General features: G+C 46.9%; 1 protein-coding gene across 8 annotated transcripts in view; it reads left to right on the forward strand.

Annotated features, from left to right (window-relative positions):
- RALB (RAS like proto-oncogene B) overlaps positions 1–21382 on the forward strand; it is a 75144-nt gene that overhangs the window by 22816 nt on the left and 30946 nt on the right. The window contains exon 1 of one of the 8 annotated variants that reach the window (XM_061439946.1): positions 3689–3827. The exons of 4 other annotated variants lie outside the window; for them this stretch is intronic. The gene's annotated coding sequence lies outside the window, so the exon portion shown is untranslated. Of the gene's footprint in view, positions 1–3688; positions 3828–3906; positions 4149–4453; positions 4824–21382 lie in introns of those variants that run through there. 3 more of the 8 variants (XM_061439941.1, XM_061439951.1, XM_061439965.1) reach the window with 3 other exon arrangements.

Below are 21382 nucleotides of genomic sequence, written 5' to 3' on the forward strand. Positions count from 1 at the left end.
CTAACCCCCATGCCCACATCTGCTCCTTATAGCCCATCCTCTACACAGCAGTGAGAGTGGTCTTTCCAGAATCTAAATCAAAGCATGTCACCCTCTGGCTTGAAACTCCTCAGTGGCTTCGTGTCACAGTTGGAATAAATTCAGTCTCCGTATAACCTGGACGCCCCTGCCTCCCTCTGCCCTCTCGTGGTCTCACTTCCCTCCTGGCCCACAGCTTTCTCTCCACCCTCCCGTCTGTTATCAAAAGGACCACACTTTTTTCTGCCTTAGGAGTTTGTGTAGCTTATTATTCTCAAAACAGTTTCTCCTTCCCCTCACTCCCAACCTTTCCTGGGATTGATTCCTTTGCATCCTTCAGGTCCTAGCTAAAATGTCACCTCCTGAGAGGAACTTTTCTTGATCACTCACTCTAAATTAGAGTTATTTAATTATCTAACTTAGTTTATTATTTGGTTATCTAATTTAAATTAGAATTATCTGGGATTCTCCAGTCGCTTGTCTGTTCACTGGTTCTCTCATCTGAGTCGTCCGCCAGTACACCCCTAGCTTGGTACACATCAAGGCCTGGCATCAGTCAGAGGAGGCTAAGCTTTGCAGCCAACAAACACCCAGCAGCTCTCAGTGCCTTCAAGCCACAAAGGTTTATTTCTCAGCCACGCTAAATGTTCATTGCAGGTTGGGGTTGGGGGTCAGGGGGTGGGGCAGGGGCTGCTCTCATTGCAGGGGCCTGGGCTGATGGAGCAGCCACACTCCCAGACATTCCCAAGGCCATAGAGATGGGTCTCTCACTGAGAAATTCTCCAACCCAAAATGATCTGTGTGTCACTTTCACTTCCAAATCACTGTGGAGAACTCGGGACATAGTGTCACTCAAGCACAGGGAGTTGGAAGGTCAAGGCTCCCCAGCACCTGGGAAGGAGAAGTGCAAATATACGTCAGACGGTGCTCAAGACTCACACAACACTCAACTGATGCTTTTGGGCGGGGGGTGTGGGGGTGGGAGAGCATCTAGAATGTTCTTTCTGTAGCTGAGAGTGACCTTTAGGGTCCTGCTGGGGATCTTGTATCCCTGCTGTTCAGGCCCCTGGCATGTGGGGAGTCAGGGTTCCCTCCGGAGAAGCTCAGCAGATAAGGGAATCCCCTGAGACCTGACAGGAACAGTCTCAGAGCTTCCAAGGCAGGTTACCTCTCAGAGCTCATCCCCGGTAGGATGTGTTCCCCGGCTGTGTCCTCTATGAGACAGCTCTTCCTAAAGGGTCCTATAATAGCCTTGAGTGTACATCTTGGGGGAGAAGGCAATGGCAACCCACTCCAGTACTCTTGCCTGGCAAATCCCATGGATGGAGGAGCCTGGTAGGCTGCAGTCCATGGGGTCAATAGGAGTTGGACACTACTGAGCGACTTCACTTTCATTTTTCACTTTCATGCATTGGAGAAGGAAATGGCAACCCACTCCAGTGTTCTTGCCTGGAGAATCCCAGGGACGGGGGAGACTGGTGGGCTGCAGTCTATGGGGTCGCACAGAGTCGGACACGACTGAAATGACTTAGTAGTAGTACGTCTTGGCCTTTGGTGGCCATCACGGTTGAAGCTAATGTTTGTTAAGCACTCATCAAGTCCCTGGCACTGTACTGAGAGCTGTACAAGTAATCACATTTATATCCTCACGTCTGCAGGGTCCAGAGGCTAACTTCCTAATTACGTCACTGCTAGTTCTGTGATAGAGCTTTCCTCTGAATCTATGCTTCCTGATTCTAAACCTGTGCGCTTAGTCATTACTTTATAGGAAAAGTTTGCATCTGATTCCCCTTCTAGGTTATAAATACTAGACAGCTTCTGTTTTTAAAAATTTTTTATTTTAAAATTTATTTTATTGAAGAATAGTTGATTTACAACATTGTTTTAATTTCTACTGTACAGCAAACTGACTCATTTATGCAGGTGTATACATTTTTTTTCGTATTCTTTTCCATTATGGTTTATCACACGATATTGACTATAGCTCCCTTGCTATACAGCAGGACCTTTGCTGTTTATCCATTCTGTATATAATTCTTTGCATCTGCTAACCCCAAACTCCCACTCCATCCCCTTGGCAACCACAAATCTGTTCTCTATGTCTGTTTCTGTTCAATTGTGTCACAAATTTAGATTCCACATATAAAAGTGATATCATATGGCATTTGTCTTTGACTAACTTCACTTAGTATTATTATCTTTATCCTTTTTGTGAAGTCTCCTACCTTATCCCTCATAGCATCCAGCAGAATTTCTGTCATATAATGAGCAGGCAAAATAAGACTTTATGGAGAAGGAAATGGCAACCCACTCCAGTATTCTTGCCTGGAGAATTCCATGGACAGAGGAGCCTGGTGGGCTACAGTCCATGAGGGTCACAAAGAGTCGGACATGACTGAGCAACACACACACACACATATAAGACTAATGTGTATGAGAAGGACAAAACAGACTACTTAAGATAGTAGGGTAACACTAGGATAGTCTCATGACATTTTGTTGTTGTTAAGCCCCTTAAAGACTAAGTAAAAGCTTCTGTGCTTTTTGCTTCAGCTCTTGATAGACTGCCTGAATCTGTTTGTTGCTTATACATAGCAATTTAATCACAGCACAAAGCCTCTCATAATACACACAGCACCCTGATGTATAATTATCAGTAAGGAAAGAATTAATTATACCGATGCTAGCTACTGTGGATATAAAATTGAACAAGAGATAGTTTCCATCCCTAGAGATTATGGATCAGATCAGTCGCTCAGTCGTATCCGACTCTTTGCAACCCCATGAATCGCAGCACGCCAGGCCTCCCTGTCCATCACCAACTCCCGGAGTTCACTCAGACTCACGTCCATCGAGTCAGTGATGCCATCCAGCCATCTCATCCTCTGTCTTCCCCTTCTCCTCCTGCCCTCAATCCCTCCCAGCATCAGAGTCTTTTCCAATGAGTCAACTCTTCGCACGAGGTGGCCAAAGTACTGGAGTTTCAGCTTTAGCATCATTCCTTCCAAAGAAACCCCAGGGGCTGATCTCCTTCAGAATGGACTGGTTGGATCTCCTTGCAGTCCAAGAGACTCTCAAGAGTCTTCTCCAACACCACAGTTCAAAAGCATCAATTCTTCGGCGCTCAGCCTTCTTCACAGTCCATACATGACCACAGGAAAAACCATAGCCTTGACTAGACGAACCTTTAAGCGGCCATTTAAACAAGTAATTGCTTTAGGGTGTGTGATGGACATGCCGTGAGGTTTTTGTGGGACCAGTGGGGCCAAAAATCCTACGGAGGCAAGTGGAGTGAGGGTAGGACTCAGCTCTAGGAATGGGCGGTTAGGAAAATCAACCCAAACCCTATTTGGATGCAAAGAACAAGTTCCCCGGCTTTGGAGGACCTTAACGGGGACATACTGTGGGTGTAAAACCTATCGGCCCACTGAACTTGCTGCATCAAGGCTACGGCTGGGGTGAGAATTCCAGCCCCTGTACGTCACCTGGGCCAAGTTATTCTGGCACCGACAGCCGCATTACTGCTAATGGGGTGTTATCAGCCTGGCGAGTCCCGGCGGCAGGCGGAGGTCCCGCCTCGGGATGCCCTGGTCCGCGCGTCCCGCGCCGCCGCATCGTGATTTACTTTGGTTTCTCTATATCAGGCCTGACCCTCCCTTATGCTTTCCAGGGCTCTGGCCTCGCCCTGACCTAAACCCACGGCGGGAACACCCTGGCCACCACACCCAGCGTCCCCAGACCGGCTGGGATTCCTTCACCTCAGCAGCGGTCACGTGCAGCGCGTCCGCCCTGTACAGGAAGAAGCGGAGGTGGGCGGGGCCAGGGTGTCGAGCCCGCCCTTCCCGCCCTAGGCTTGGAAGTTCCGCTTCAGATTGGCTACTACGCTCGCGAGGGGCGCGGCCTCCGGGGGGGTCGGGCAGGAGCGGAAGGCAGGACGCGCTCTGGAGGGGCGGGGTTGCCTAGGCGACGCCGGGCGCGCGCTCAGGGGTGGGGAAGCCGGCAGGCTGCTCAATGACAAATCGGCGGGGCCCGGCTGGGGTCCGGCCCCCAGAGGAGGCGAAGAAGCGGGCGGAGCCGGTTTAAGGGCAGGGGCGGGTGCGGACGGCCAGGCGGCGCGGGAAGGGTCCCAGGTAAGGGTGTCCGCGCTCCAGGGGGCCCCCCTCAGGCTAAGTGGGGCGCGCGCGGGGAGCGGGTGCGCGTCCCGGGCCAGTGGCCTCTACTCCCAGTTCCGCGCAGGTCTGTGGCCCAAGGGCGACCTGGCGGTGGCGGCCCTACTCGGACGAGGATTGGGGTGGGTATCGTCCCAGACCCGCTTGGGGCGGAGGAAAAAGGGGCGGCGCCCCGCCTTTCCCCCCTCCCCCCAACCCCCGAGCCTGCCACTTCTTCCCTTTTCCTGCAAGTGGCCTCTGCCTCCATTTCCTGCCCTTCGGGCCTCCTGCCAAGGATGGTCCACTTCCTCAGGCCCTTAGTCGCTGCTGTGGTCTGGGCGAGTCTGTGAATGTTGCAAAAACTTGTTAGTGCTTTCGGAACTTGGCCGTAGACTGACCCGGGGCCGCTCTTCGGAAGTCGTGTGGTCTCTTTGCGGACTTGGTTTGGTCCTGTGTTGCAGACGAGCTTGAGTTTGCCCCTACCCGTGGCTCCTTCCCGAGAGGGCCCGGCGTTGGGCGGCTTCTCCTCGGGCGCACCTGAACCTGCCCGTGCTTCTCTTCTCGCCCCCGGTAGGTCTAGGAGGTCATCCGTGGTGGATTCAGACGGCTAGTGGCAGCAACAGCTGCACCCAGGCTCGTATCCGTGTTCTTTTTCAGGTAAATCTAGAAACGATGAACTTCGTTGCTTTCAGGTGATTCTTGTGGAGGGAAGCTCTCCTGTCTGGCGGACTCATTTAGAATTGCCAGTGAGGGAGACTTGGCTGATTGCTCTCATTGGAGTTATCTGTGACTTGGTCTCAACCTTCGTAGAACAGTGAACTTTCTACTTTGTCCTGGTCTCCTAACCTCATTTGGGGCGGGGTGGGGGGAGGATTAGGTTTTGAGGATGGATAGTGGGTACTAATGATCGGAGGGGATAGGGTATCTTTTCACTGGGTGAATGACCCATGTTATAAGCACGACAGTAAGATTCTTGGATGTAAGAATTCAAACAATTTAAGGCAATGGTCCTTCAACCTGGAGCAGTATCATTGGAATATCAGATATGGGCTGAGCATGAAAGGTAGCATTGAAAATTGGGAAGAACAGGAGGGTCCAGATTCTGAAACTTGATTTGCTGTGTGATCTTGAGCAGGGCTTTGCCCTTCTCTGTGCTGCAGAGTCCACAGCTGTGAAAAGGTGATAATAGCTGACCTACTTGTTAGTATTAAACAAAGTAAGGAATGTTTGAGGTGCTGTTTGTGGTAGTGGGGGTAGATGGTTGTTGGGGTGGGAAAAAGGCCACGGACACACATCTCTTCTGTGTGGTTTCAGTTGGGACAGCTAGTCTGTCTTCTGACCCCATCTGGGTCTTTCCTTCCTTTCTATTCATGTTATTTTCCCCTGGAAACAGTGGGTATTCTGATCTGAGATATGAGCAAGATTTCCCAACTATGCCAAAGGAGTAGAACCTTTCCCAAGATTTAGTGTGAAAAAGAGTGGAGGGATAAGTTAATTAGACACTTTATTGTGTGTGTGTGTGTGTGTGTGGTGGGAGATATAGGACTGGACATCTAAAGATAGGAAAAGAGAATTAGAGCTGTAAATTTGGTTTCAGTGAGTCTTGGTAGAAGGTGGAAGAAGTGTAAAAGTTCTGATTTCTTGCCTTAATTCAAGGTTCTTGCCTTGGCCCAAGATTAGCTTGAGATGCTGGAAATTTTTAAATCACCCAGTTGAGACAATTCTTTGTGCTACATCACCCCATCCCACAATACTTCTTTGCATTCAGTTACTAAATTCTTATCCACTTAGTGGATTTGTGGATGTTAGAAACATAATTGGAGCTGTTTTCTGAAAGCTAAATGTGGAGACAGTGTAACAACCTAGAAGGACAGTACTAAGTAGCCCCAGGAGTTGTAACTTGTCTCAGGGTGATAGCAAGAGGCCCACTTTTCACTGGCTCCAATTACAGATCGCCCTTGGTTTAGGGTGAGGTATGTCCTGGTAAACGCATCATAGGTTACAAATATCATAAGTCAAAGATACATTTAATACACTTCTGAACCTCATCGCTTATTCTGGTCCACCTTAGACCTGCTCAGAGCACTCCTCAGCCTCCATTTGGAAAAAAATAACCTAACACAAAGCCTGTCTTGTAGTGTTGAATATCTAATGTAACCTATTGAATTCTGTATTCAGAGTGGAAGGCAGACTGGCTTTGTGGGTTTGGAGGGTATGGACTGTTCTGTATCAGTTGTTCACCCTCATGATCCTATGTTGAATGGGGCTGTGGCCCATCATCACAGGAGAGGGTCTTTCTTTTTAATTGCAGTATAGATGGTTTACAATGTTGTGTTGGTTTCAGGTGTACAGCACAGTGATACATATATATATACACACACATAAAAAATATATACACATATATACATGCATATATGGAGAAGGGAATGGCTACCCACTCCAGTATTCTTGCCTAAGAATTCTATGGACAGAGGAGCCTAGTAGGCTACAGACTGTGGGATTGCAAGAGTTGGACACAACTGAGCGACTAACACACACATATACTTACATATATATATTCATCTTCAGATTTTTCCCATTAAAAGTTACTGCAAGATATTGGATATATAAGTACCCTATGCTATACAGTAGGAGCTTGTTGTTTATCTGCTTTACATGTAGTCGCGTATATATGTTAATCCCAACCTCCTAATTTGTCTCCCCTTCCCCTCCCTCCCCTACCTCACCCTCCCTTTTGGTAACCGTAAGTTTGTTTTCTATGTCTGTGGGTCTGTTTTGAATATAAGTTCATTTGTATTATTCTTTAAGATCCCCCCATAACTGATATCATGTGGTATTTGTCTTTTTCTGTCTGTCTTACTTCACTTAGTATGATAATCTCTAGGTTTGTCCATGTTGCTGCAAATGAGGTTATTTCATTCTTTTTATGGCAGAGTAGTATTCCCCTGTATATATGTGCCACATCTGCTGTATCCATTCATTTTCCCATGGACATATAGCTTGTTTCCGTGCCTTGGCTATTGTTAATAGTGCTGCTGTGAACATAGGAGTGCCTGTATCTTTTTGAATTAGTTTTCTCTGGATATATGTCCAGGAGTGGGATTGCTGGATCATATGGTAGTTCTATTTTTAGCTTTTTAAAGAACCTCCATACAGTTTTCCATAGTGACTGCACCAATGTATGTATAATCTCACCAACAGTGTAAGAGGGTTCCCTTTTCTCCACACCCTCTCTGGCATTTTATTATTTGTAGACTTTTAAATGATGGCCATTCTGACTGGTGTGAGATGATTGTAGCTTTGATTTGCATTTCTATAATAATTAGCAATGTTGAGCATCTTTTCATGTGCTGGTTGGCCATCTGTATATCTTTTGGGGAGATATGTCTATATAGGTTGTCTTCACACAAGAGAGTATCTTACTGTATATTGCTAGCCCAGAAAAAGATCAAAATTCAAAATTTGAAGTATGGTTTCTACTGAACATATATTGCTTTTATACTATCATAAAGTTGAGAAATCGTAGGTTACCTCCTAAGTTGGGGGCTGCCTGTACCTCTCAACAAACAGCCCATTGGATGTTTTTCTGAAGTGAATGCAAGTTGCTGAGGAGTCTGAATGAAGGAGAACTGAGCAAGTACCAGAGAAAATGAAGCTATTCTCACCATACCGGGAAGCCTGGGGGGAGGTGAGGAGGAGGAAGGAAACTGGTATTCATTGAGCATTAGATGTCTGCTCACACAGACCCCCTGATCTGACTAATGGCAGCTGAGTATCTGGTCTTGGACACTTGACCATGAGCTGTCTCCTTTTGCTCCTCATTTTTTGGTTCCTGTGAATACAAATATGGGTGAGTATGTACATATTCTTGGATGGTCCAAAAAGTAGAGAGGCAAAGAAGGCAAGAGGACGTGGGAGCTTTTGGGTGAGTGAGAGTAGGAAGAATGGAAGAGAATGTGAATGCTGCTTGTCAAAGAGGGTAGGTGCTTGTGGTTACCATAGCAACCACAGAATGCAAGCCCGGTCTCAATTTCATGTTTATGTTACCCTTAAAAAAAAAAAAAGCAAGTGCTTGTCGTTTTCCTGGGTGTTCTCTGTTACTGCTATAGACAAATCTTTGAGTTTTTGCCATTAGAAAAATTGAAACCTAAATGCAGAAACAGGTGTTATTAATTGATAATTGTTAGGGACTTCCTTGGTGGTCCAGTGGTTAAGACTTATCCTTCCAATGCAGCTCCCCTGGTTGGGGAGCTAAGGTCTCACATGCTGCGTGGTCAAAAAGCCAAAACATAAAGTAGAAGCAATCTTGTAATAAATTCAATAAAGACTTTAAAATGGTCCACATTAAAAAAAAAAAAAAACAACTTAAAAAAATAGGTAATTGCTAGTACGTTGTTGTTCTTTGTTGCTTTTGTCAGTACCTTGTGGGCAATTTTAATATAGTATGTTTTAGGCCCACTGGTTGGGAATTGACATACAGAATATTAAGTTCAATCTGATCCAAATTAAAATATTGGTTCTCCAAGCTATGTAATTTTGCTTGGTATATGAGTTGAAGGAAATAGAGTAGTTTGGCTTTGTGTGACTGCCTACCTCTAAAGTTTATCTTTTGAATGAATTTTCTAGTGCTGTGTAATAAATTGCCCCAAATTTAGCAGCTTGAAACAACAGACATTCATAATCATACAGTTTCTGGAATCTGGGAACAGCCTGGCTGGGTGCTTTTGTTCAGCGTCTCTGCCGAGGTTGTGGTCACTGCCCCAGGGTGGGGCACTCACATGGCTGTTGGGTGGAGGCCTCAGTCCTTACCAAGTGGCCGCCCTACAGGACTCTTCACAACTTGGGAGCTCGCTCTCTTTCTCCTGAGAGCAGGTGATCTGAGAGGGAAAGGGAGGATGATCAGGCTGGAAAGTGTGGTAACCTGGTACCTAATCTGGAAGTATACCATCGCTTCTGCCAGCACACAGACCAGCCCGGTGCATTGTGGGAGTGGACTGCCCTTTGGAAGCTTAAGGACCATTAGCATTCTTGGACACTAGCTTCAATGGTTTCTTTCTGAAGGTTTTGTTTCATGTGCTTCCTGAAGTCTGTACCACAGGAGATTAAAATGCAGCTGGATTACTATTCTAGAACTTTTAATGTTATACTTGAAACTTTATGTTCTTTCTTCTTGTCCTTCATAATCAGATGTTAGGATTAATTAGCCAAATATTCAGTAGCTTTGGAAATTGGAAATTAAAATCTTGCTAGTTCCTAAACCAAATGGAACATCTGAAGTTCTTTTTTTTTTTAACCCTAAAACAAATTGGTTAAAAATGATTGCCAAAATGATGATCTTGATGAACAGCATAAAATTAGTCATTAATCATCTGTGTATTTTTTAAACATAAAACTCACTGGCAAAGTAGCTGAAAAAGTCTCAGAGAACCTGGGTGATTGGGTACAAGGCTGTTTATTAAACACTTCTTCCTACCCTTACATATGTGTGAAACTTTCCACAATAAAAAGTTTTTTGTTTTTTTTTTTAAAGGGGGCAGGGAAGAGGCATAATCACAAGAAAAAGTGCTTATAGAGCCCTGACACTAAGACCAGTAAATAAACTATGGCATTCCAGGGTAAAAAAAAAAAAAAAAGCCACTCTTCCAATTACCTTAAATCTTTGGACAGTATTTGCCTAGCAATTCTTCATTTCTCTCTGAAACACTGTGGTTGCTCTGCTCAATTGTGTTCAGCTCATTGTGACCCCAGGGACTGTAGCCAGCTAGGTTCTTCTGTCCATGGAATTTTCCAGGCAAGAATACTGGAGCAGGTTGCCATTTCCTCCTCTGGGGAATTTTTCCCTACCCAGGGATTGAACTCGTGTCTCCTTTGATTCCTGCATTCACAGGTGGATTCTTTACCTACTGAGCCATTTGGAAAGCCTAACACATTTTAATTATCCACCTGGAGAGAAGGGCCTCATTCTTTTAGTTTCTCAGTGAAATCTTTCTGGAGTGTCTGTCTGTGGAGACAAGGATTTAGGGACCCCGAGCCAGAAGCCTGAGTCAATGGTCTGCATATTTTTCCTGTCTTTAAAAATTCTATGATTCTAATGCTTTGATGTGACAAATATCCTTTGACTCAAGCATATTTATAACAAGAAGCTTCATAAATCATGTTAAACTGTAATTTCAGAAAATGAAGTCCTCTGAGAATTGCTTTTGTTCATTCCAACCTAGTTCAAGGCTGTTAAGAGTCACCAGGAGGCAGACTGGAGAAGTCAGCACAATTTGCCTTTCCTTTCTTCCTGTTTTTGGCCCCTTTCCCATCCGCTGCCCTAATTTATGAGCTAGTATCTTCATCTCCTCTTATCCTGCCTCTCCCATCATCCCCCTCCTTCCTCCCACCCCCTTCCGCTAGTAAAAACAGGAAAAGGTCTGTGGCCATTCACTGTGCATGAGTTGATCCCATCGTAGGGATGGATGGATTTCAGCCAGAGGGGTACCTCTGCTCACCCTCGCATATTAAGCCTTTTAAAAATCTCAAGTTATATATATTCGTTCATTAACTGTGCCATTTTTTAACTCCTAAAAGGGTTCTACACCCAATTCCAATGTGGGTTGTGTGTGGGGTCACATCACTGAGGAATTCTCTGACCCCAGCAGGGTGTCCTGCAGATCAACTCACCCGTGACACTCGCTACCCAGAGGCAGCATCAGACACCACAAGTCAAGGACTCAGTCCCACAGGACTGGCCACATTTCATAGTCACAGGTCCAGGCTGTGTATCTGCCCAACCGCCTACAACTTGGAGGTACCCACAACACCCTGACTGGATTTCACATGCCAGTCACAAGCCCAGTCATCATCTGTACGCCTGACCCACTGGCTTTCGACTACAGGGTCTCAAAACCCTCTGCTTGGGTTTGGTTAATTTGCTGAAGTGGCCCACAGAACTCAGCAGACCCGTTTAATCACTAAATTACCACTTTATCACAGAGGATGTTAGCAAGTATGAATCAGTAGCCAAGTGAAGAGGTTCACAGAACAGGGTCCTCGTGGAGTTTGGAGGCTCCCATGGTCACTTGCTCCGCTACCTGGAAATTCTCCTGACCTCACCTTTTGGGTTTTTATCAAGGTCCCGTTCCATAAGCATGGCTCATCACATCATCAGCTGCTGGTGGTAGATTCAGCCTCCAATCCCCACCTCCCCAGAAATCAGGGGGTGGGGCTGAAGGTTCCAACCATCTTTGCAAGGTCAGTTCCCCTGGTGTCCTGAGGTGGAGCCCCAAAATCAGCTTGTAGGTGTGCCCCAGTTGTGGTCCTAAGGGACTTGTTGTGAACAATGAGGTGATCATTTCACCTTTATACCTCTGAGTTGGTTTCAGGAACTGAGGACAGGACCAGACATAACAACAGACGCTCCCCCTGCTCTCGTCACTCAGAAAATTCCAAGAGTCAGAGCGGTGAGCCAGAAACTGTGAACAAAGACCAGCTGCACATGAGCATGGGTTTCCCTGGTGGCTTTTTGGCAAAGAATCTGCCTGCAGTGCAGGAGACCCAGCTTTGATCCTGGGTCAGGGAGATCCTCTGGAGGAGGGAATGGCAACCCACTCCAGTATTCGTCCCTAGAAAAACTCTGCGCCTAGCGAGCTACAATCCATGGGGTCGAAAAGATATCCATGGATATCCATGGATACCACTGAGTGACTAACACTTTCACACATGAGCACTTTAATTAGGTTATCTGAATGACCAAATATATATCCTTTATGCTATGCTAAGTCACTTCAGTCGTGTCCGACTCTGTGTGACCCCATAGACAGTAGCCTACCAGGCTCCCCTGTCCCTGGGATTCTCCAGGCAAGAACTCTGGAGTGGGTTGCCATTTCCTTGTCCAATGCATGAAAGTGAAAAGTGAAAGTGAAGTCGCTCAGTCATGTCCGACTCTTAGCGACCCCATGGACTGCAGCCCACCAGGCTCCTCCGTCCGTGGGATTTTCCAGGCAAGAGTACTGGAGTGGGGTGCCATTGCCTTCTCCGATATCCTTTATAACTCACATATCATAACCTCCTAAGTAGTTCTAAAGTCTGGTCACCTTTCCTGTGTCCACTGTCGTTCCCTCAGGCCAGGCCTTCTGGCCCCACCCTGCCCCTCCTCATCAACTCTGGGCCCCTCTGCTTTTCTACACTATAGCTACAAGGACCTCAACAGGCAAGTCTAATCGTGTCACCCATTCGCTTGTGACACTTGGAAGGCTTTTCTGTGCTCTCGGCAGAAGGTCTAACATCTCTAAACTGCTGAGCCCCTGGTCCCGCTTTCCTCTCCAGCTTCATCTCATGCCGGGCTCCGCCTCTCCCTTTCTGCTCCAGGCAGCCCTGAGGGCCTTTCTTCAATTTCCTGACAGTACTGTGTGTCTTCTTGCTTCTGGTCCCCCTAAAAGCAGGATGAGAAGCGGAGAGTGTGTGAGAGGGATCCTGCAGGGCAGCACTTGGCAGACCCTGCAAACTGGAAGAAGGCACACAGGCCGGAAGGTGCCTCCCGGTCTTGGGGGCCTGGTGGGTGGAGAGTTTGGATTTCATTCACACTGAGCCATTAAAGGGCTGTGGACACACAGCAGGGACTGCATGAAGATGTTGCAGAGGGCTGAAGTGGCGATAAGAGGTCAACTGGGAGGTTGTGACTGGTCAGTAGTTGGTGGGCGGGCCGAGCTGTGGCAGAGGAGGTGGAGGAAGCAGGTGGCTTTGGGTGGAGTCAGTAGAACTGGTCATGAATTCAGTTGGGGAAGGAGCAAGGGGAATCAAAGGTGACTCATGTATTTGGCTTTAATGATATGATTGGATATGGGGAATGGAGGAGGAGTAGGTTTTAACGTGGCAGGGAAGCAAGAGTTGTACTTTGAGAAAGTACTTTGAGAAAGTTTGAGATTCTTGTGAGACACCCTCCCTGAGAGAGGCAGCACAAGGCAGAGGGGAGTGAGTGAGTCTGGAGGTCAGGAGCGCACTCCGGCCCGTGTTCTGAGAGTTTGGGGCTGCCGATGAAGCTGCTGAGACAAATGGGATCCCCGAGGGGAGAGTCTAGAGAGGTGAGGGGGAGCCTGAGCTCTGGGGGCAACTAACACTAGGAAGCCAGGTAGGGAAGGAACGCCTGGTAGGAGCCTCTGCTGGTGCCACTGCTGCCAGAGGAACAGCAGGTGCCGTGAGAGGTGCAGGGTGCAGAGGCCCGAGGGAGACGGAGAGGGGTCTGTGGGTGGTCCACTAGGGGCCTTCCCCTTCTGGGCACGGTTTTGTTCCAGTTGCTACAGCTCATTTTAAAAGAACTGGAGAGGATTGGTGAGGAGGAAGGAATGCTTTGATTGGAGTTTGCAATGTGGAGTTTATTGGTGACCTTGATGGGACGGGTCTCCTTGAAGCTGTGCTGGGATGGATTAGAAGGGATGTCGTACATGAAGGTGTGAGGGAAGAAACACTGGACTCTGCTATTCAGAGTAGGGTCTGGGGCTGGAGCAGCATCTCGGGGGCCGAGCAGTACAGAAGCCTGGGCTCCACCCCAGACCTGCTGCATCCGATGTGCCTTTGAACAAGATTCCCTGGTAATTTGCCTGGGAGGCACCAGTCCAGATGACCAGGCCTGCAGAGAACTTGTGTCACTGCCTAGAGGGACAGATGGGGACCAAGGGGGTGTGTTTAGGATGCAGGTTAAACAGAATGTGTCTGTGTGCTGTTGGAGAGGACCCTGTAGGGATTAAAGGCTGATTAATGATGCAGAAGAAAGAGGATGACGGCAGAATGACGTTCTTGGGCATGGGGGTGGGGCAGCACGGTGTCCAAAATCTGTGCAAGGCTGGCCTCTGCTGAGAGCAGGAGATGAGGAGGGAGCGGGCACAGGTGCTGGTAGATTTGGAGGTGAACAGTGGCCTCTGGGGAGATACGGTAAGGTCACTGGTGGAGAGCTAGCATGGGGAGGGCCTGGGGAGCCTCGAAGGGAGATTTCTGGGAGTGTAGAGTGAACGCTGGCTCCTGGTGTGTAATCATAAACACACTGAAGGTGACGCTTCCTAAGGCTGGCTGAGTGACTTTCTTTCCCGCTCCAGCAACATGTGCACACCAGGCGCAGGTGCTGGGAAGGATCGTGAGCCAGGGGAGGAAGGAGACCGTATTTGCAGGAGGGACTTGGGGCCTCAGGCCCGGCAAAGAGGAGAATGGGCCCATGGCGGGGTGGGGCACCTGGGGAAGCTGCAGGAGTCCAGTGCGCCCGAGTTCAGAGATGGAGGTGGCAGCCGGCAGGCACACGAGCCAGTGAGCTAGTAGGTAGAGGCTGGGGCAGGACGGTTAGAGGAGAGGACACTGACGATGGTGATGCCCGGCCATGGGGTAGCTTTGGCTCCTTGGCTAATTTCTCTCTCAAGATTTTTCTAGGATATCAGAGGGATATTCAGAAAGCAAAGTGCTTACTGAGAGCCAGGTATCATGATAGGTGTTTTCTTGTTTTTTTCATAATGACCCTGAGGATACCGATCTCCTGTGTATTTTATGCATCAGACTAAGGCTGAAAAAGGCAACTTAACCAAGGTCATTAACTCCCTTGGGGCAGGCTTCAGACTTTAAGCTGAGCAGTTTTTTCTCCTGATCCACACTGCAGTTGGTATATAGCTACAACAACAACAAACAACAAAAAGACAATTGTGGTAAAATATACATAAAATTTACCATTTTAATAATTTTTACGTGTATAGTTCAGTGGCATTAAGTACATCATATTGTTGTACAGTCATCAACAGTATTCTGTCTTCTAAAATTTCTGTCATCCCTTTCTGAAACTTCAGTCGCTCAGTCGTGTCCGACTCTTTGCAACCCCACAGACCGCAGCACGCCAGGCCTCCCTGTCCATCACCAACTCCCGGAGTCCACCCAAACTCATGTCCATTGAATCAGTGATGCCATCCAACCACCTCATCCTCTGTCGTCCCCTTCTCCTCCCGCCTTCAATCTTTCCCAGCATCAGGGTCTTTTCCAATGAGTCGGTTCTTCGAATCAGGTAGCCAAAGTATTGGATTTTCAGCTTCACCACCAGTCCTTCTAAGAACACCCAGGACTGATCTCCTTTAGGATGGACTGGTTGGATCTCCTTGCAGTCCAAGGGACTCTCATGAGTCTTCAACACCACAGTTCCAAAGCATCAATTCTTCAGTGCTCAGCTTTCTTTATAGTCCAACTCTCACCTCCATACATGACTACTGGAAAAATCATAGCCTTGACTTGGTGCCCATTAAACACTCACCCCATCCTCCCTGGCCCCCAGTCTGGCCCCCACTAGTCTACTTTTCATTTCTATGAACCTGACTGTCCCAGGGACTGTACATTTCCTCCCAGGTGTTTGTTTCAGAGCTTGTACTCTTGTTGCCTGTGCATTTCTGCCGCTCATTGAGTTTTCTGATCCATCAATTCCAGGATTTCACACCACGTTTGCAGGTCTCTTTTGCCCCACCCCAGTCCACTAAAGGAGCCACACAGTGTCGGGCTCAGAGTGGGGACCCTGAGGCAGGACAGTGGGCAGCTATTCCCAGCCCTGTACTGACCAGTTAAGAGACCTTCCAGGTCACACAGCTCTGCTTGTGTGCGTGTGATGTGCCAGTAGATGATGCAGAAGTGGAAACTCTGGTAGCACACCTCTCAACAGGGTCTTACTGGGATACATCATTCAGGACAGGGCCATGTATGCTAGTTCCGGACTTGACATTCAGCCATCAGGAAGTGAAGTAGCTTTTGTGACTCCCTTGCAGGTAGAAGGAATTTAAGTCTGTCTAAATAGGTGGCCTTCATCAAGGCCTGTGAGATCCCCAGATTCTACTGGGAGTGAGGGTCTTGTAGGAGAGGTCTTTATTTCAGAAGTGATTACACATTCTTTAAAAAAAATCAGAGCTTGAAAATTACCTCCCCTTGTTCCTTGCTTTGCTTGTAGTTCACAAATGTTACCCTTTAAGCAAATTAACTTTTCAGATCTTACTAGTTACCACTTGTCCTTTTGAGGACTCTCAACCCAGAGGGAGAACTTGCTTTTTTTTAATCAAGGACTGAGCGTCTGAGCATCTCCTAAGTGTCAGGCACACGGCAGCTCTCAATGTAGTGGGAGGGACAGACATCCAGGAGGAAAACACTGTTCATCTCAGTGCAGCTATGGGTGGTGGTGGTGCGTATGGGAGCCCACATGGACTGGGAGGGTCAGCTACACTGGGGTGTGGGGCCTGGGGAGGTGGTGGAGGAGATATTCAGGTGGACCTTTCATCAAGAGGAAGGAATAACCTGTGCCCAGAGGTATAGACCAGAGGCTTGCAAGGAGCAACTCAGAGCATTCGGTGGTTTTGTTTTAGTCAATTGAGTTTGTTTTTATTTAGTTTTGTTTGTTTGCCACTCCCCCTCCCCCCGCCTTAGGCAGGAAAAGATTAGAGATATGCTTTAGGCAACAGAAACAACTAAAAGAAATTTCCTTAGGCATAGGGGAGTACTAATTTGTTTTGCAGGCCTAATTTCAGGAAAAAAAAAAAAATTGGAAAGGAACTTTGATCATTTAATTCAGCTTCCGTATTTTCATAGAAATGGAAACTGAGTCTATCTGTATGAGAAGATAAAAATATTCTGTTCCCTGGTGCTGATGGCTGTAGCAGCCACACACAGGGAGGGGACACTCGAGTTTCCTTCTCTGAGTCAGTCCATGTGGGAAAGGCTAAGACTACAGAAAGACTCAGACTTCAGTTGTTTCCTGCCAGGATCATCACTCCTGGAATCCCTGTATCATGAAAAGCAATAAGACAGTACACACTTACCAAATGGAGAGGTCCAGTCTGAGCATCTTCATTTTCTAGAAAGATTTACTGGAGGCTGAGCAGCGGCCCTCATGAATCTGTGGTTGTAGAGACCCTTGGCTGGGTGACCAGCAGCCCCTGGAGCTCAGAGCAACTGTCCTGCTATTCCTGTCACCTGACCACCCAGGTTCAGTTGTCCCCTGCAGGGGCCCTGGCTCCCTTTTAAGAGGCAAAGTCACACAAGAGATGGCCAGTCAGAAAGGCCACTGCCAATCAGAGAGCAATCAAGTGACCATAAATCCTCATTGAAAGCAGTGGGTGAAATGATGAGATTCCTATAAAACCTAGGTGCTCTAATTTTTAGAGTATCTCTGGTATAATTGTAGGGAGTTTGCATATTGGATTGAAACACCCAACCACTGAGGCTACAGTTTTTTTATTTATGTGTAGACTTGTCAAATAAATAAACTTACTTTACCTGGTGATGGTAATCTGTTTTGTGGGTATCTCATCACTAATAACAACAGCCTCAGAATAAGTTCAAAGAAGACTGAAATAACAACCTTAAGAGATTAAAAATTTTTAGTGGCAACTTGTCAAACCTGAGACAATATATTAATATTATTCATTTGTCAACCTTTGTTTTTAAAATAAGGAAGTAGTGGCTTACAGTTTTTAGGCTTTTGACTATAAGTACCAGAAATAATGGTGCTTATAGTCATAATAAATATATGAGTTTGAGTGAACTCCTGGAGTTGGTGATGGACAGGGAGGCCTGGCGTGCTTTGATTCATGGGGTCACAAAGAGTCAGACACAACTGAGCAACTGAACTGAACTGACTGACCAGAAATAAGATGTGGATGCATCCCCAAATGTCATATATATGCCATGTGCTAGATTTCATGAGGAGAAGGCAGTGGCACCCGACTCCAGTTCTCTTGCCTGGGAAGTCCCATGGATAGAGGAGCCTGGTAGGCTGCAGTCCATAGATCGAAGAGTCAGACACAGCTGAGCAACTTCACTTTCACTTTTCGCTTTTATGCACTGGAGAAGGAAATGGCAACCCACTCCAGTATTCTTGCCTGGAGAATCCCAGGGACGAAGGAGCCTGGTGGGCTGCCATCTATGGGGTCACACAGAGTTGGACACAACTGATGTGAATTAGCAGCAGCAGATTTCATGATGACTATAATTATGTAGTGTGAGTTGCTCAGTCATGTTCGACTCTTTGCAGTGCCATGGACTATAACCCACCAGGCTCCTGTGTCCATGGAGATTCTCCAGGCAAGAATACTGGAGTGGGTTGCCATTTCCTTCTCCCATGATGACCGTAGTTTGGGTAAAATTCGTGTTACTTAGGTTGCAGCATGCTTTATTTGATGATAAAGGGAAATATCCCTACAGTGGCAGGATATGAGAGGGAAAAGGCAGCCCTGGGGCCAGCCTCATGGAGTTTCACCTGTAGTGGGATAAACAGCAAAAAACAAGGAAGTAGAAAAAAAAAAAAAAAGGAACTGCAGGCTGCAGTCAGGGCAGGGGATGGGGGATGTGAGGTCCGGGAGGCCTCTCTGAGCACATGAGGTGTCTGTGGAAAACCACAGGAGGAGGCATCGGGTCTGAGCATTGATGGCGAGGGATCTGGGGGTGGGGGCGGGTGCGATGGTTGGGGGGACCAGCAACAGAGAAAGTGTGGATCCCAGAGTTGCTGTCTGGGTCCCTGGAGTGAGCTCTGTTCCTGAACATCAGCTGTGTGAGCCAATCCAGGACTTTTTTGCTTAAGTTGCTTTCATCTGGGGGCATATTTCATCGTGGACAAGAGTCCTGACATACAGAGGCAGAGTGCTGGGATTCCCTGGAAGCTCCTTTAGCAGAATTGATGTTGGAGTTCGTGTTGGAGGAAGTGTTCTTACGTATTTTCCCCTGGCCCTGCCTGGATCTCAGTTTCTGGGCTTGAGTTGTTTGTACACTTCCAAGCTCTGTGTGCTGTCACCTGGAGCCTTGGGCAAGAAGGGACAGAAATGTCAGGTAAGCAGCATCATGCCACAGAGGGTTTTTTTCCCTTCTAATTGAGGTATAATTGATTTACATTGTCATGTTAGTTTCAGGTATACAACGAAGTGATTCAGGGGTATGTGTGTGTGTGTGTTCTTTTGAAGATTCTTTTCCATTATAGATTATTGCAGGATATTGAGTAGAGTTCCCTGTGCTGGAACTTGTTCAGTAGAGTTCCCTTGTGCTGGAACAGTAGGTCCTTGTTCGTTATCTGTCTTATATATAGTAGAGTATATATGTTAACCCCAAACTCCTAACTTACACCTCCCCCGCTTTCCCAAAAGAGGATATACTGGGAGGGTGCAAGTGTATGCCATTGACTCAGAGAGAAAATGAAGCCACAGGAAGGAGCACAGGATGTGCAGGGCTCAGGCATGGCTGGAACCACCACCCCGGATGTTGCTGGGCCTGGCCAGTGTTTTTCGCCATGTGCGGCTCTGTCCCTCTTTCTTGCTGTAGATCAGCTTCTCCTACTTGGCAAAAAGGACAGCTGTCAGTTTGTGAAACTGAGTGGCCTGCAGACATGCTTTGTTTGCTCACAGTGCTTTTAAAAACAGATTTGAGTTACTAACGTTGAAAAAAGGGAGATTGCATATAAAAACCCAGATTTCTGGTGCCTCATAAAAAATCAAATGACTGACATTCCCAAATCCCAGCTGGGAGACTGCCCTCCTTTTGGAAGGAGCAGTGCATGGTTTGAAGGGCCTCAGTGGTTCCTGCTTCTCTCTCAGCTCTGCCCCAGGGCTCCTCTCCCAGCTGCAACCACCGTGGACCCAGCCCTCTCAGCCTCCCACCCAAACTTGGGTCAGGTGCCCTCCTTGGAATCAGCATCCCCCCAGGATGGGGCCAGATACTAACATGGATCTCTCATCTGCCTCAGCCCTGTCCTCCTCCTGTAACAGCCTTGAGGCTGGCGGAGGGGAGCCGTCTCTGGAAAAGGATGCTAGGCAGACAGTACTTTAATTGTGTATGTTGTGTGTTATGTAGTGAAATCTTTTTAAAATTCACTTTACCACATGTACTTTGAAGTACACACATACATATGTACACATATGTGTACATAATAGATACGCACATATTCCTTTTATTCTTTTCCATTATTATCTATCTCAGGAAATGGGATATAGTTCCCTGTGCTATATAGTAGGACTTTATTGTTTTTCCATTTCCTATGTAATAGTCTGCATCTGCTAACCCCGAACTTCCAGTCCCTCTCCCCAGCATGTGGCCACAGTCTGTTCTCTATGTCTGGGAGTCTGTTTCTGCTTCGTAGTTAGGTTCATTTATGCCATATTTTAGATTCCATGTATAAGTGATATTATATGGTATTTGTCTTTTTCATTTAGTATGATAATCTCTACTTGCATCCATGTTGCTGCAAATGGTGTTATTTTGTCTTTTTATGGCTGTGTAGTATTCCATTGTATATATGTACTATCTTCTTTGTCCATTCATCTGCTAGTGCAGGTGAATGGACAACTTCTATGTCTTGGCTATCATGAACAGTGCTGCTATGGACATAGGGGGTGCATGTATTATTTCAAATTAAAGTTTTGTTGGGATATATGTCCAGAACTGGAATTGCTAGATCATATGGTAGTTCTGTTTGTAGCTTTTTAAGGAACCTCCATATTAGCTGCATCTATTTGCATCCCCACCAACAGTACAGGAGACCCGGGTTCGATCCCTGGGTTGGGACGATCCCCTGGGGAAGGAAATGGCTAACTGACTCCAGTATCCTTGCCTGAAAAATCTCATGGACACAGGAGCCCGGTGGGCTGCAGTCCATGGGGTTGCAAAGAGTCGGGCATGACTGAGCGACTACCACTAACAGTACAGGAGGCTTCCCTTTTCTGTACACCCTCTCTAGCATTTATTGTTGATAGGGTTTTTGATGATGGTTGTTTTGACTTGTGTAAGGTAGTATCTCACTGTAGTTTTGATTAGCATTTTTCTAATAATTAGTGACACTGAGCATCTTTTCATGTGCCTTCTGTATGTCTTCTTTGCAGAAATGTCTATTAAGATCTTTTGCGCATTTTTTGATCATGTTGTTATTGTTGAGTTGTATGAGCTGTTTGAATATTTTGGAGATTACGCAAAGGGCCTGTTATTCTTAATGTGTTGTTATTGTAAGCAGTCCTCTGCTTTTTTATTTTGAAGGAGAGTTGGGAGAGCTTTGGAGAAGTTTAGTGATTTATGGCAAGAAATAAAATAGCATGTGAAAGTACACACCCACTGTTTTACTGGGTGATTAAATGTGTGGTTTGACAACATTGCATCTGGAGACAGGCAGTCTTGCCGTAGACACGTTCTCCCACCACACACGTCATATGGAAGATTTGAGTGTGTAAGCAAATCTGTGAAATACTGCCCTGAAT

The sequence above is a fragment of the Bos javanicus genome, chromosome 2, assembly GCF_032452875.1.
Source record: "Bos javanicus breed banteng chromosome 2, ARS-OSU_banteng_1.0, whole genome shotgun sequence".
NCBI lineage: Eukaryota > Metazoa > Chordata > Mammalia > Artiodactyla > Bovidae > Bos > Bos javanicus.